General features: G+C 42.0%; 1 protein-coding gene across 8 annotated transcripts in view; it reads right to left on the bottom strand.

The window, feature by feature from the left end:
- LOC137375437 (mediator of RNA polymerase II transcription subunit 12-like protein) overlaps positions 1 to 12,986 on the bottom strand; it is a 604,549-nt gene that overhangs the window by 359,769 nt on the left and 231,794 nt on the right. The gene's annotated exons all lie outside the window — the stretch shown is intronic.

The raw sequence follows: 12,986 nt of genomic DNA, 5'->3' as shown, positions 1-12,986 counted from the left end.
GGGTTCCCCTTGTCCTCACTTTCCACCCCATCAGCCTCCATAGACAAAGGATCATCCTCCGCCATTTCCACCACCTCCAGCGTGATGCCACTACCAAACGCATCTTCCCCTCCCTCCCCATCAGCATTCCGAAGGGATCGTTCCCTCTGCGACACCCTGGTCCACTCTTCCATTACCCCCATTTACTCAAGTCTTTCAATAGGAATTTATTGCAGCCACACCCACTCTCTCCAATATCATTTGGCCTGGACGCTATACAGGTATAGACGATCACAGCTCTCATTATGTGAATGGAAAACCTCCCTAACCTGCAGCTGTTAACAGTTGTTTTTAAAAATCATCAGCCAAATGCGCACAAGTTTCCAGAAAGTGCAAAGCTGTGGTACGCTGTACTAAGACTGAAAAAAAACAAATTTTTTGCACCAAAAGAGAGCTCGTGATAAAGATAAACACTGAACTCTGCATCACAAGATATTAATCTCGCAATTTTGCCTATGTCAGTACAAAGCCCAATATAACTAACAATACTGAACAATTGTTCAGTTTGAATTGCAGGAGTGTTATGACCAGGTGAGAAAGGGGTCTTGGGTTCCCTATCAGCCTTCACCGGGTCTTACCCAAACAGGGTTTAATTTTAAACACACCATATTTTTAGCTTCCCCTTGCTGAATCCTGGTTCACCACTTTCCAATTATAAGGCAAACAGGTTTCCTTAGGTTTAAAGAAGAAAGGTTGAAATTTATTAAACTCTAATTCTGTTATGGCCTTTGGATACATGACGTGCCCACGCTAGCATGCCTACGTGATACACACATGCAGATAGAGACAGAAAAGAGAAGAAAAATAAAGTGAAAAAGTTTGAGGCAATCTCGGATGACTGTTTTTGTTACGGCCCTTCAAGCTCACTGTAGAGTCCATGATTGTAGGTAGATCTTGCTTTTCGTTGGGGCCCAGTATTATTATTAAACCTTGTTCTCTGTAGGAGACTTTTCTCTCTTGGAGTTCATGTGTCTTCAGTGGATTTGGAGTTCTGTGAGAAAGAGATCGAGAGCCAGACAGGTGAGGTCTTCTTCAGTCCGGGAGCAAGCAGACACTCTCAGTTCAAACTCTTGGTACAATTCAGAGAAACCTAGGTTGCCAAGCAGGTTAGTCATGTGACTAGCTGGTCTGACCACATCTGTTTGTGGATTCCCTCATCTTAGCTGACCCTGGACTGTCTCTTCTTACACACAATACCTGCTGCTCAAAATCCATTGTGGGCTAGATTGGAGCAGGGAATAGCCCCTTTGTCTTTCCAAGCACTGTTAGCATGCAAATACTTTTCCAACCACGGCTGATCTGTTTAACAAGTCATTTCCTCACTCTCGCAACAGTTTAAAATCAATTTTCATATGACAAAATTAATATGCCTCATTCTTGGCAGGTGGGGATCTCACGTGACAGGGAGACCAACAACTAAGCAGCCATCCATGCACCAGCTCCCTGAGTCCGTCTGTCTCTTGCTCAATCTGGTGGCACAATCAAACACATATTAAAAGAAATACCATTCTGCTGCCAAGGAAGTGTTGAAAGTCGTGAGGAAAGCTTGTGTCAGACCCCGAGAACTCAATACTACAGAAAGCCGAGAGGAATATAAAAAGTGGACGGGTGAAATCAAAAAGGAAATTAGGAAAGCAAAAAGAGAGGGCATGAAAGAATATTGGCAAGTAAAATCAAGGAGAACTGGAAGATGTTTTATCAATACATTAAGAGTAAGAGGATAACGAAGGAAAGAGGAGGGCCCATAAAAGACCAAAAAGATAACCTGTTTGGAGGTGGACTATGTGGGTACAGTCCTTAAATGAATATTTGCGTCCGTCTTCACAAAAGTGGGGTACGATGCAGACATCGTAGTTAAGGAGGAATGCGAAGTATTGGCTTTAATAAACATAGGGAGAGAGGAAGTATGAAGGGGATTAGCATCCTTCAAAGTGGATAAATCACCAAGGCCAAATGAAATGTATCCTAGGCTATGAAAAGAAGCCAGGAAGGAAATAGTGGAAGGTCAAACCATCATATTCCAATACTCACTGGATAAAGGTGGTGCCAAAGGATTGGAGGTCTGCTAACATTGTACCTTTGTTTAAAAAGGGAGCCAGTCAGTCTAACCTTAGTAGTGGGTAAATTATTGGAATCAATTCTGAGACAGAGGATAAACTGTCACTTAGAAAGACATACATTAATCAAGGATAGTTGGCATGGATTTGTTAAGGGAAGGTCATGTCTGACTAACATGATTGAATTTTTTGAAGGAGGACCAAGGAGGATTGATGAGGGTATTACAGCTGAGGTAGTCTACATGAGTTTTAGCAAGGCTTTTGACAAGGTCTCACAAGATAGACTGGATAAAAAAATAAAACCGCATGGGATTCAGCGAATGCAGTAAGCTGGATACAAAATTAGTTCAGTGGCAGGAAATAAAGGGTCACTATTGACGGGTGTTTTTGCGACTGGAAGGCTGTTTCTGGCAGGGTTCTGAAGGGCTCAGTACTGGGTCCCTGCTTTTTGTGGTATATATTAATGACTTGTATGTAAATGTAGGGGACATGATCAAGAAGTTTGCAGAAGACACAAAGATTGGCCGTGTGGTCGATAGCTAAGAGGATAGCTGTAGACTGCAAAATATATCAATGGACTGGTCAGATGGGCAGAAAAGTGGCAAATGGAATTTAACCCGGAGAAGTGTGAGGTGCATTGGGAGGGGTCAAACAAGGCAAAGGAATACACAAAAAATAGGAGGATACTGAGAGGTGTAGAAGAAGTGAGGGACCTTGGAGTCAATGTCCACAGATCCCTGAAGATAGCAGGACAGGTCAATAAGGTGATTAAGAAGGAATATGGAATCCTTTCCTTTATTAGTCAAAGTATAGAATATAAGATAGTGGGAGATCATTCAGGAACTGTATGAATCATTGGTTCGGCCACAACTTGAGTACTGTGTGCAGTTCTGGTCATCTCATTACAGAAAGGTGTAATTGCACTTGAGAAGATACAGAGGAGATTTACAAGTATTTTGCCGGGATTGGAAAATTGCAGCTATGAGGAAAATTGGATAGGCTGGGGTTGTTCCCCTTGGAACAGAGGAAGCTGAGGGGATATTTGATTGGAGATGTACAAAATTGTGAGGGACCCAAGTAGAGGGGATGTGAAGGGCCTATTTCCCTTAGCAAAGGGGTCAGTGACTAGGGGGCATAGATTTAAAGTGATTGGTAGAAAGGTTAGAGGGGAGATGAGGAAAGCTTTTTTCACCCAGAGGATGCTTGGGGTCTGGAACACACTGCCTGAAAGGATGGTAGAGGCAGAAAACCTCATCTCATTTAAAAGGTGCCTGGATGTGCACCCGAAGTGCCATAATCTGCAGGGCTACGGACCAAATGCTGAACAGTGGGATTCAGTTAGGTATTTTTTTTTTGGCCGCACAGACATGATAGGCCAAGTGGCCCCTTTCTGTGTCATAAATCTTCTATGATCCTCGGGTCAAGCAACAGCTTGAATAAAAATTCAAAACCACAGTTCCATTATTAAAGACTGTAAAGCAAATATTGTCTTGAAGTGCAAGAAAATTAAGTTTTACCCTGCGGGACATAGGTCTGCCAATTAAAATAATTTTAACTTTGTTCTTTTAATAAGTTTCTTGAGCCCAATTCCTGCAGTTTAACAGCATAAGAAATAGCAAGGATGGGAAAATGTAACTTGGACCTTCAAATCTCATCCCTCTGGCAGACGAACTCTAGAATCCAGCTACATTTTAAAACTCCCTAATATTGTTAGCTATAATACCCTGTCTGATGCATTATTCCAAGATTTATTCCAGGTTTGCGTCTGCCTGCAATGTATTTGGCCTAACCATCAGCCTCAAGAAAACGAACATCATGGGGCAGGATGTCAGAAATGCTCCATCCATCAATATTGGCGACCACGCTCTGGAAGTGGTTCAAGAGTTCACCTACCTAGGCTCAACTATCACCAGTAACCTGTCTCTAGATGCAGAAATCAACAAGCGCATGGGTAAGGCTTCCACTGCTATGTTCAGACTGGCCAAGAGAGTGTGGGAAAATGGCGCACTGACACGGAACACAAAAGTCCGAGTGTATCAGGCCTGTGTCCTCAGTACCTTGCTCTACGGCAGCGAGGCCTGGACAACGTATGCCAGCCAAGAGCGACGTCTCAATTCATTCCATCTTCGCTGCCTTCGGAGAATACTTGGCATCAGGTGGCAGGACTATATCTCCAACACAGAAGTCCTTGAAGCGGCCAACATCCCCAGCTTATACACACTACTGAGTCAGCGGCGCTTGAGATGGCTTGGCCATGTGAGCCGCATGGAAGATGGCAGGATCCCCAAAGACACATTGTACAGCGAGCTCGCCACTGGTATCAGACCCACCAGCCGTCCATGTCTCCGCTATAAAGACGTCTGCAAACGCGACATGAAATCGTGTGACATTGATCACAAGTCGTGGGAGTCAGTTGCCAGCATTCGCCAGAGCTGGCGGGCAGCCATAAAGACAGGGCTAAATTGTGGCGAGTCGAAGAGACTTAGTAGTTGGCAGGAAAAAAGACAGAGGCGCAAGGGGAGAGCCAACTGTGCAACAGCCCCAACAAACAAATTTCTCTGCAGCACCTGTGGAAGAGCCTGTCACTCCAGAATTGGCCTTTATAGCCACTCCAGGCGCTGCTTCACAAACCACTGACCACCTCCAGGCGCGTATCCATTGTCTCTCGAGATAAGGAGGCCCAAAAGAAAAGAATTAACCTTCGAATAAAGTTCTTCCTAAATATCTATTTAAAATTTAATTTTCACCATTATACACGGGCATGCAATTAAATTTTTCCCAGCATTCTATTGTTTTTTATCTAATTGTTTCATTGCATTGTGTCGACTTAAAAAGGAGAGACGATGGACCAAATGGCCGCTTTCTGGGTCGTAGATTTTCTATGATTCTAGGGTCCTCTTTGAAATACACCCCTGCCAATTTAGTGTGAATTTATGACATAAATGACATCAATCCCCAGAAAGAAAGAGCATTTAAATAGCATCTTTCAAAACTTCAGCATGGCCCAAAGCACCTCTTAGCCAGTTGCATCCGTTGAAGCTCTGCCTCTGTTGTACTCCTGTTAGTTGCGTCTTTCAGTTGTTCTGTGACTCCTTTCAGTATAGTTCATTTTGAAAGAAACTAAAATTTATATAGCGCCTTTCATGGCCTCAGCATGTCCCAAAGCACTTTATAGCCAATGACGTACTTTTTGAAGTGCAGTCATTGCCCTAATATAGGAAACACGGCAGCCAATTTACACACAGCAAGATCCCACACACAGCAATGTGAATATCGCCAGATAATCTGCTTTAGTGATGTTGATTGAGTGATAAGTATTGGCTGGGAAATCGGGGAGAACTCCCTCCTCTTCTTCCAAATAGTGTCATGGGCTCTTTTAGGAATTTTACAAACCATCAGCAGAACTTTACTTTGTGACAGGTGATTGCATATCATCCAGAATCATCATACAAATAAACTGCATGATGTACCAAAAAATTGTACTTTTCAAAAATAAATATCCCCACAATGTTTTTTTTTAATTATATGATAAATAATTGAAATCTTCACATCATAAGGTTCTGCCAGCAAATTTGCAGCAACAAGTGAAACTTAATTTTGAGTGAGTGCATTACAGGAAACTAATGAAAAACTAGCTGAAGTGCAAGCCACCAACTACCTGCTGTGCCTACCATATAGTTGCAGTGTGTATAATCTCTCAGTTATGATGCTGCTGGAGCTTGGAGATGATAAGTAAGCCAGCTTTTCAATATGTTTTTGTAATTTAAATCCACAGTAATATTTATAAAATAGAAATGATAAAAGATTAAGATTGTATTTGTGTACATTTCTATTTACTCATGCCATCATTTAAGTTTGTTTTTCTATACCATCTTTTGTGCCCCCCTTACCAAATGATTAATATGACCAAAGGAAATGTGCAGATGATCTCCTCCCAGGTCCTTGCACACAATGGTCTTGAACTGGCTGCAAAATGGTGCCAAACAATTGCTCATTTACCCATTGTCCCACATTCACCTTTTTACAGGTAAATAAGCAACTCTCCCTAACTATGTGCCCAAGACAAAATAGCTAAAATGTGGAATTTCCTGTACTTATATACAAGAACAAACTTTATCTCCGTCATTCTGTCGTCAAACTTTTGTATATTTCCCACACATCTCTGTTAATTACAAGACAGTGATATTTTATAAATAAAGCCAAAATCAGCATTCTATACCTGCCCAGTGATGCATTTGACCTAGACTGGCTCGCAGCCAAGGAACGTTTAGTTTTTAAAATTCTCATCAATGTTTTCAAATTCCTCCCTAGCCTTACCCTTCCCTACCTCTGTAATCTCCTCCAGCCACACTACCCTCCAAGATATCTGGCCTCTTCAGCAAACCTGATTTTAATCGCTCCACCATTGGTGGCTGTGCCTTCAGTTGCCTAGGCCCTTTGCTCCAGAATTTCCTCTCTCAAACTTTCTGCCTCTCTACATCTCTTTCTTGCTTTAAGGAGTATTGATAGGTAATGCCGACAGCTTCACCCTCATAATTCTGGCGGAATCTGAGCCATCTTCCTCCTCCAGAGCACTGGACAAACATCTCCCCATGTAATCAGCTCCTGCGTAATGCAGTTATATGTAAACAGTCTGTATACCTTCCCTCTTCAATATTTTAATATCTGGTCAACACATACAGAATCACACAATCTGAGATATGCCATCTATCTAGTCAATCGTGCCTGTGCTGGCTCATTGAAAGAGCTAAAACTCTGCAATCTTTTCCCTTCAAGTATTTTATCCAATTCCCTTTTGAAAGTTACGACTGCACCTGCTTCCACCACCCCTTCAAAAAAAAAAAAATGCACTCTGGTCATAACAACTCACTGTGTAGAAAAAAAAAGTTGCTTTCTCATGTCACCTCTGGTTCTTTTGCCAATTACCCAAAATTTGTGTCCTTTAGCTAACAATCATTTTGCCACTGAAAACAGTTTCTCTTTATTTACTCCGCCAAAAGCATTCCGGATTTTGAACATCGCAAGTATCTCCCCTTAACCTTCTCTGATTCTCTAGTCTCTCCCTATAACTGAAATCATTTTCAATTTTTATTTTTTGAATAAAACTTTTTAAATAGAATGATATTGTTACGACCAGGTGGGAAATGGGTCTAGGGTTCCCTCTCAGCTTTCCCCTGGTCTTACCTGTAACAGGTTTTTATTTTAAACACACCGGTTTTTTTTTTAGCTCCCCCTTAGTGAATCCTTGTTTACTGACTTCCAATTATAAGGCAAAGAAACTAGCCAAACTGGTTTTCTTAGCTTTAAAGAAAAAAGCTTGAACTTTATTAAACTTAAACTCTAATTCAGTTAACGCCTACGGATACACAATGTGCCCACGCTAGCACGATACCCATATGCAGATAACGACAGAAAAGAGAAGAAATAAAGTTGAAAAGTTTGAGGCAATATCTGAAGATGGTTTTGGAGACTCTTCTTCGAGTTTGCTGTAAAGTCCTTGATTGTAGGTAGGTCTTGCTTTTCGTGGGGGTCTAGTATTATTCTTAAACCTTGTTCCATGTAGGAGATTTTTCTTTCAAAGTTCGTGGGTCCTCAGTGGGTCCAGAGGCTTGTGAGAAAGAGATGGGAGCAGACAGGAGACGTCTTCGCACTCCAGGAGCAAACAGTCTTTCTCAGTTCAAACTCTTTGAACAATTCAGAAAAACCCAGGTTGCCAAGCAGGTTAATCATGTGACTAGCTGGTCTGACCACATCTGTTTGTGGATTCTCTTGTCTTAGCCAACCCTAACATGTCTCTTCTTACACACAATACCTGGTGCTCAAAGACTATTGGAAGTTAAATTGGAGCAGGGAATAGACCCTTTGTCCCTCCAAGCATGGTCTGTTAGTATGCAACTGTTTTTTTCCAGCCATGGCTGATCTATTTAGCAAGTCATTTCCTCGCTTTAAAAACAATGTTCATATGACAAAATTAATATGCCTCATTCTTGGCAAGTGGGGTTTCTGCATGACAATATAATGACACCGAAAAGGAGGCCACCATTCTGCCCTCGTCAGCTCTTTGAAAGAGCTATCCAATTAATTAGTTTTTCTTAGTAATTGCATTTGCACCCATTCATTCCCACTATCACATTCTATGAAAACTGAGGTTAAGTGATCATTTGATAACTCCACCAATGGAGTTACCCTCACTCTCAATTATTATTTCACTTTATAAAAGCCTTTATTTTGTTTACATTGAGCAATTAATTTAAATTACTGTTTAAGTTAAGAGCTGTTACTTTTCTTAGTTTTAAACAGGGATATACAATTCTCACAGTAGCTGTAGCTCACTTAAACTGGTTTCTGAGCTCCAGCAGAGCTGACAGCATTGTTTACAGGGGGCATAAAATCAGGGTACGCTCAGTGCAGCTCGAGGGCACAGAGTGTGAGTTTGGTAAGTGAGGGAGTTCAGTGAGGGAGGGGCTCCGTTCTTTCGTTTTCTTTCAGCCTCCAGTAGCTGCTTCTCTCTTCAGTACAGGGGAAGAAGTTGATTGGTCAGTAACTGGTAGGTTATTCTACTTCTAATTGCAATAAACAGTTTTTAAAAGTTAGGTATGGCAGGTCAGCTCGGTCAAGCAGAATGTGCATCCTGCACAATGTGGGAAGTCATGGATGCAGCACGTGCCTTAGACGAACACATCTGCAGGAAACGTCACCGGCTACAGAAGCTTGAGCTTCGGGTTTTGGAACTTGAGCGGCGGCTGGAGTCACTGTTGTGCATCTGCGAGGCAGAGGACTACATGGATAGCATGTTTAGGGAGGTGGTTACACCGCAGATTAGGAGTAAGCAGGCAGAGAGGGAATGGGTGACCACCAGGCAGTCTGAGAGAATCAGGCAGGCAGTGCAGGAGTCCTGAGCCTATCTTGCTTGCTAATCAGTTTTCCATTTTGGATACTGGTGAGGGCGATGGTTCCTCAGGGGAGTGCAGCCAGAGAAAAGTCAATGCAACATGGGTGGCACAGCTGCAAAAGGAGGTTGGGGGAGTGGCGGAGGAAGAAGAGTGGACAAGCAATAGTGATAGGGGATTCAATAGTCAGGGGATCAGATAGGCTTTTCTGCTGCGGTAAACGAGACTCCAGGATGATAGGTTGCTTCCCTGCTGCCAGGGTCAAGAATGTCATGGAATGTCTGCAGGACATCCTTTTGGGGGAGGATGAACAGCCAGAAGTCTTGGTCCACATTGGTACCAAAGACATAGGTAGGAAGAGGGATGAAGTCCTGAAAGCAGATTTTAGGGAGTTAGGAAGGAAATTAAAAAGCAGGACCTCAAGAGCAGTAATCTCAGGATTACTCCCAGTGCCATGTGCCAGTGCGCATAGGAATAGTAGGATTGGTCGAATGAACACATGGCTAGAGAATTGGTGTAGAAGGGAGGGCATCAGATTTCTGAGGCATTGGGACCTGGGTTCTGGGGCAGGTGGGACCTGTAAAAAATGGATGGGCTACACCAGAACTAATATCCTCGCAGGGAGATTTGCTAACGCTGTTGGGAAGAGTTTAAACTAGCTTGTCAGAGGATGGGAACCTGAGGGGAGCTCAAATTGGAAGGAAGTAATGCTGGTAACAGGAGGTAGAAAAGTAGCAAGCGACATTAGAAGGCAGGCGAAACAAAGGCAAGCATCAACTAGGCTTAGAATGCAGGATAATGTCAAGACGACAAGGTTAAGGGCACTCTATCTGAATGCACGCAGCACTCACAGCAAGGTAGATGATTTAAAGGCACAAATAGATGTAAATTGGTATGATCTAATTGCCATTACAGAAACTTGGCTACAGGGTGACCAAGACAGGAAACTGAATATTCAAGGATATTCGACATTTAGGAAGGACAGAAAAAAAAGCAAAAGGAGGTGGTGTTGCACTGATAATAATGGATGGGATCAGTACATTAGTAAGGGAGGGTCTCAGATTGGTAAAACAAAATGTGTAACCTGTTCGGAAGCAGCTAGGAAACAGCAAGGGCAGCAAACATTGGTAGTTTTTGTTTATCAGCAACCAAACAGTAGTGGTAGTGTGTGACATGGTATTAATCAGGACATTAGAGAAGCATGTAGCATGGGTAATACAGTAATTAAGGGTGATTTCAATCTGCACACAGACTGGGTAAACCAATGAGCACTAATGCTGTGGAGGATGAGTTTCTGCAGTGTGTTAGGAAAGGTTTTCTGGAGCACCATGCTGAGGAACTGACTAGAGAACAAGCTATTTTAGATCTAGGATTATGTAATGAGAAAGGGTTAACTAATAATCCTGTGAAAAAAGAACTTTCAGAGAGAGTGACCATAATATGATAGAATTTTACATTATGTTTGAAAGTGAGATAGTTAAATCTGAAGCCAGGGTGCTAAATTTGAACAAAGCAAATTATGAAGCTATGAGGGGCAAGTTGGCTGAGGTGGATTGGGAAAATACATTAAAAGGTATGACATAGACAATGGATAGTCTTTCAAGAATTATTACATAGTTTACAGCAACTATATATTACTTCAAGGTATAAAAACCCCAAAAGTTAAGGCAGTCAACTGTGGCTACCAAAGGAAGTTGAGGATTTGTAGAAGATTAAAAGAAAAGGCAGATAAAGTTGCCAGAAATAATCGTAAACCTGAGGACTGGGAGGAATTTAGAATACAGCAAAGGAGGACCAAGAAAACAATAAGGAAAGGGAGAATAAAATATGAATGTAAACTAGCAGAAAACATAAAAACGGGCAGTAAAAGCTTCTATAGGTACTTAAAAAGGAAATTTTAGCTAAGACAAATGTGGGTCCATTACAGGCAGAGTCAGGAGAAATTATAATGGAGAATAGAGAAACGGCAGAGAAGCTAAATGATTATTTTGTGTCTCTCTTAACTGAGGAAGATACAAGCAATCTACCAGAATTAGAGATCCAAGGGACTAGGGAGAATGAGGAATTGAAGGAAATTAGTATTTGTAAGAAGGTTGCATTGGAGAAATTAATGGGGCTGAAGGTTGATAAGTCCCCAGGACTTGATATTCTACACCCCAGAGTGTCAAACGAGGTGGCTGTGGAGTTGTGGATGCACTTGCATTGGTGATCATCTTCCAAAATTCTATAGATTCTGGAGTGATTCCTGCAGATTGGAAGGTAGCAAATACCACCCCACTATTTAAGGCGGCAGGGAGAGAAAAAACAGGGAAGTACAGACCTGTTAGCCTTACATCAGTCATTGGGAAAATGATAAAATCTATTCTAAAGGATGTGATAAATGGACACTTGGATAATAATGATCTGCTTGGGCATAGTCAACATGGATTTATGAACGGGAAATCATGTTTGACGAACCAGTTGGAGTTTTTGAGGATGTTACTAACAAAATTGATAAAGGGGAGTTGGTGGACGTAGTATACTTGGATTTTCAGAAGGCTTTTGATAAAGACTTTCACAGGAGATTGGCTAGCAAAATTAAAGTACATGGGATAGGAGGTAATATACTGGCATGGATTAAGGATTGGTTAACAGACAGAAAGCAGAGAGTAGGAATAAATGGGTCATTCTCGCGTTGACAGGCTGTGACTTGTGGGGTACCGCAGGGATCAGTACTTGGGCCTCAGCTGTTCACAATATACATCAATTATTTGGATGTGGGGACCAAATGAAATATTTCCAAGTTCACTGATGACACAAAACAAGGTGGGAATGTGTGTTGTCAGAAAGTTGCAAAGCGGCTTCAAGGGGATTCGAACAGACTTAGCGAATGGGCAAGAACGTGGCAGATGGAATATAATGTGGAAAAATGTGAGGTTATCCATCTTGGTAGGAAGAACAGATGCGCGGAGCATTTCTTAAATGGTAAGGAATTAGACAGTATAGATGTACAAAGGGACCTGGGTGACATTGTCAATAAGTCACTGAAAGCTAACATGCAGGTGCAGCAAGCAATTAAGAAGGCTAATGGTATGTTAGCCTTATCACAAGACGAGTTGAGTACAGTAATGGTGAAGTTTTGCTTTAATTGTAGAGAACCTTGTTTTTCACTGCACTTGGAGTACTATGTGCAGTTTTGGTCCCCTTACCTTAGGAAGGATATTATTGTCATAGAGGGAGTGCAACGAAGCTTCACCAGACTTGTTCCCAGGATGGCGGGACTGACTATGACGAGAGATTGGAGAAACTGGGCCTGCATTCTCTTGAGTTTTGAAGAATGAGAGGTGATCTCATTAAAACCTACAAAATACTGCAAAGATTCCACAGATGCTGCCAGACCTGCTGAGTATTTCCAGCATTCCTTGTTTTTATTTCAAATTTCCTGCATCTGCAGTATTTTGCTTTTATTAAAATACTGAAAGGGACAGACAGGTAGATACAAGCAAACTGTTGCCCCTGGTTGTGGAGTCTAGAACCAGGGGACGCAATTTCAAAATAAGGGAGAAGCCACATAGGACAGAGATGTGGAAAAATTTCTTTACTCAAAGGGTTGTGAATCTTTGGAATTCCCCACCCCAGAGGGCTGTGGATCAGTCATCGAGTATGTTTAAAGCAGAGACTGACAGAATTCTCAATAGCAATGGCACAAAGGGATATGGGGATAGTGTGGGGAAAACGACAGTGACGTGGATGATCAGCCATGATCGCGTTGAATGGCAGAGCAGGCTCGATGGGCTGAATGGTCTACTCCAGCTCCTATGGCCCTATGTTCATAATTGCTACTTGTGCTCCTCTTCACCTTTATAAATACTTTTTCTTCATTTTCTATACTCTGCTTGATTTTTTTTTGTACTATTAACCCAAGTCTCACTTTCATTTCTCCATTCAGACAAGACATGTCACCTTTTGCTGCAACCCCTTATGGGTGCATGCCTACTTCCTGCCTAGGCATCTCTCATTT

The sequence above is a fragment of the Heterodontus francisci genome, chromosome 11 (genome assembly GCF_036365525.1).
Source record: "Heterodontus francisci isolate sHetFra1 chromosome 11, sHetFra1.hap1, whole genome shotgun sequence".
Classification (NCBI taxonomy): Eukaryota; Metazoa; Chordata; class Chondrichthyes; order Heterodontiformes; family Heterodontidae; genus Heterodontus; species Heterodontus francisci.
The sequence above is the reverse complement of the archived record's forward strand: the minus strand, read 5'-3'. Positions and strand labels throughout refer to the sequence as shown.